Source organism: Olea europaea, chromosome 22 (genome assembly GCF_002742605.1).
Source record: "Olea europaea var. sylvestris chromosome 22, O_europaea_v1, whole genome shotgun sequence".
NCBI lineage: Eukaryota > Viridiplantae > Streptophyta > Magnoliopsida > Lamiales > Oleaceae > Olea > Olea europaea.
The window spans coordinates 5,867,757-5,872,328 of NC_036258.1; positions in this window are offsets into that span (position 1 = coordinate 5,867,757).

Sequence of the window (4,572 nt, forward strand, 5' to 3'; positions counted from 1 at the left end):
ACTAGGATGCCGTGAACGCCGATTTTTGAAGGTGGTTAATTTTAGCAATTACGTACTTTTGAATTTTACATCACTTGTCAAAGATCCGTTATGTAAGTTTATAAGTACATTGGATTGGTTTGAGGCAATTCTTGGGGTGAATTCTACATAAAAGTGCAAGTAATAGAAGTATTTAGTCAATAGTGTAGTTCTTGGTCATTGGTTGTCGTAAAAATCATGCTCATAGCTAATGATGATAAGTTGGTATATAACTTATGATATAATGGTCATATATTAGTTCGTATCAATAAATTAAAAATCGACTAAAGAACATGATATTTTAGAAAAAAGCGACAATTTCTTAGATTTCTGTTCTTTTGGTAACTGACAAAAATATAATCTATAATGGAATTGAGGAAGTAGAATATCCATTATTTAGCCAAAGGACTATGGTCTCTATATAATATACATAGATAGGGAGACCGAAGACCTCTATAGTCCACTGCTTTACTTCTCCATAATTGTACGCACATGAAGTGCTGATTTTGTGAAAGCTCTCGTATCCACCACTACTATTCACTACTATTATAATTTATTTTCCAAAAAAGAGAAATTTTAATACTTATCCTATATAGATAAGATATCTCAACAATGTAAATATGGAGAAAAGAAAAAAAAAAAAAAAAACCTAATCAACAGTAAATGTACTTCAACTTAGTGATTCTTAAAATAAATATTGAGGATTATAACCCTTACCTTCTATTTGAGAGGGTTTCTACTTTTACTTCTATTTTTTGTAGAAGTTGTTTTTTGAGTAAATTATTTTAGACCATTTTCTTATAAAGCTCTTCGACAGACAAACACATTCAGAAAAATACCCATATATGTTTAAAAGCAGTTTTTGACTTTTTCAAAAGTCCCGCCAAACATTCATTATCGTAAAACTCATTTGTGATATTTCCCAAAACTTCTTGAATGCTCGTATATATAGTAAACTTTATAACATGAAACTATCATCCATTTTATTATGATGCATAAAAAATATTTCATAACGAATATGATAACTCGAGCACTAGTAATAATCATGTTAAATTGGCAAGCTAGATTCAAAACCATAAATTTCACATTAAAATCTTTCACTTGCATCACTCAATATTTCAAACCAAGTGGTTACTCTTGATTAATGATCTTTCAAGAAACTTAACTTCGTAAAATGTTGGGAAAAATTATAAACTCTAATACTTCAAAGGACAAAATAGCAAAATATAAAAATTCCACCACGCGAATAAAGTAGATTGTGTCCTAAATACCTGGCACCGAACGCATATTATTTCCTCTTAATTATCTTCCATTTACCAAGTAATTTTTATACTGCACAAAAATATATCACAAAGTCAAACTCTTTTTACAAAAAAAGGAAATATAATCCATTGGAAGATTCATTCCACATGGCTGCCACTTTGGCTGGATGATTTTCATTCTTCTTCACATGTTAGTGGTAAAGCTTAAAAGTAAAGAAAAAAATGTTTCTATTGTATTTTTATATTAAATAATAACTTTATTATATTTTTCTTAGTATTTCAAATTATCATGACAATAGTTTGATTTTCTATATTCAGTGTGGGACTTTTTTTATAGTCTTTTGTCGCCCTATTGGTATTTTTTATGCATAAAGCTTTGCAAGTTTAATTTATCAACTCATATTCATTTTATATTTCTTAAATAAGTTACATATATTTCTAGTAGCTTACTACAAAATTTCATCATGCTTAGCTAGTTACGACTCATTATTATTCTATATGAATGATCCGAGAAAAATCGTTATTTTCATTATTTCATCAATAAATGAATGACGTAGCCGTCAAGGCATGTGATAGGTATTGTTGATGACTAAAATCAACGTGACAATTATGGATTACTTTAAAAAAATTATACAAAGTAACAAAATTTAATATGGAATATATTAAAGAAAAGAGTAATTTCTATTAGGTAGTGTTTATTAGCATGTTACAGAGAAATTGCTTTATTAGGACTTTCATTGGGGATCTTTGCTCCTTTGTTTAGGCCTTTTAGTAAGAGCTTGCCGCCCTCCATCTTGTCAAGTTACATTGTGTGACTTCATTCATGTGCGAACGTCGTTTTGAAGAGATTTGATTGGTTGAGGAGTTCGATCATGTCAAACTATCATGACACCTAGCCCGTAGCATGTGGCCTAAGTCATCATTACCTGTAGTCTAGGCAATCATTGCTTTCTCTTGATACATTAACATTGTGGTGCTGAAGTCACCTGACACATCTTGCCTTTGATTGGTGCCATGGGAGTTATTGTCATTGAGGAACATTCCTTTAATTTACTTATGATGATGTTTTTAGATAACGGTAGTCTTTGGCATTGGTCATGTCTCGTGGTTAAGCCTCACTTAGCAATAGAAGACTTCACAATTAAGCTTCTTTAACCACTTTAGGGTGGGTCTGAAATAGCCGTTGAGATCGGACACCAACATGTATAACTTAAAGGAGACCTCCTTCACACATTATCAATAGAAAAAGTAACATGGTGTATTTTGGTTGGAAAAAATATAGTTGAATATTGTTTCACATATATCAATCGAAAATTATTTAAAACGAGGCTTAATTTATTAAGGAGGTGGTGGTGGTGTTCGAATGAATTAGAAAGGTAAAAAGCAAAGGTCATAGAACTAGCTTTGTTTATGTAAATTCAAGAAGCTAGAAAATAAATATTCTCCTTTAGCATAGTTATAAGGTTAGTCCCTAGGGCTTACAAATTAACAGGCTGTCTCACTTTCTTAAAGTCAATTATAAGTTAAAATAATAAGCATTTGGTTAAACAAAGCTACAAATACCAAACCCTAAACCGTATTTATATATATTTTAGACCACACCAATACTTTTTTTGCCAAGGAAGATTAGATGATCATATATTCTTGTTTAATTAAATCTATAATATATTAAATATTATATCAAGTGAGAATCATTTTTTGGACGAGTCCTACACTAAATCAATTATTTTAATAATACCTTACTTTTCGTTTTTCAATATGTATTAAATTTATTTAACCACACTATTAACATGAATTATTTTGCCAACTACTTAGTTGTCATTAATGTACATTTGACAGATTCATTTTACTTGATTAAAAAGTAAATTAAATTCATTAAAAATTTTTTTTTTGAAACAAAAGATAATCTTATGAGAGTTTTGTTCTAACTTATTTATTCATCAATAAATTTTATTATGCAAATAAGGTAAATAGAGGGACATAATTCGTATCTATAATAAATAATTCCAGTGGATATATTCAATGCATATTAAGTGATATGAAGAAATTGTGGTATTCGTCGGATGTTAAGTTTAGAGTAAAAAGGTAAATCTAGCATTTGATTTCATACCAATTTGAAATAGACACCTTGTAATCTTAAGTCAAAAATGGCAGCTAAGTCATTGAAGAATACTTTAAAAAATTCTATACTTGCCGACCAAATAATCCTATATTAATTCTTAATATGAAATAAAATTCCTATTTGCATAAATTATTATCATGAATGATTTTGTCAATTTTCGTATTTATTACCATGAAAGTACATTTCCAAATTCATTCAACTTTATTTCCATTAAGTGGAACTTAATTTCATTATTTCTCAAATAATTTAGATTCATGTAGTACATTTCAAAATTTGTTGTACCAGTACTTAATTTCATATGAATAAGGTTCATGTTAATGTATTTAAGAGGAATTCAATTTCTTTAATTCTCAATTTATTAGAGTTCATATTAATGTATGAAATTCATTTTCTTTTAAGTTATATTGTTTTATTTTATGTATATATATATTACAAACAAATTGACATAAAAATCTCAAAATTTGGTGAAAAAAATATAAAAGGTGAGTGATACATATACTATATGATCATGCATAAGCTCCAAATTCAATCGTCAAGCAAATCAATAATTCTTTGGACTGAATGACTGCTACAACAATATGTAGTATACATATATATAAAGCTCGAAACTACTAAACTTAATTTGTACAGGACACAACAACATGCATTTAATCAGAACTATATTAGAGAATTGTTGGCATTATAAATGAAGTGAAACAAGAGGTGATGAAGTTATAAAAAGAATTATTCTCCTTGCTATAGTGCTTATAAAGCAATTTGGCATAACATGCAATGCACGTTGAACTCTAACTAGTTAATCTTACTATGAATTGTGACGTTTTCAACTAAAGATTAATATTATTACTTTATTATTAAATAAGCGATCCTCTAATTATTTGATATTTTCATCTCTACGGAGTTTCTTCTTTCTCAACCGATCCTTTAGATCATAACATTGTGCCAAATTTGTATCAGTTTCTCTATGAAAGATTGTCAAACTTTATAGGTAACTATATATATATATATAGGGATGTAAACGAGCCGGGCCGAGCCGGCTCGCGAGCCAAAAATTTCGGCTCCGGCTCGGCCCGGTTAAAATGACCGAGCTTTTTTGCGGGCTCGAGCCTGCTCGGCCAAAAAAAATAGGCTCGGCCCGAGCTTTTGCTCGGGCTTTTTACGGGCCGAGCCGGG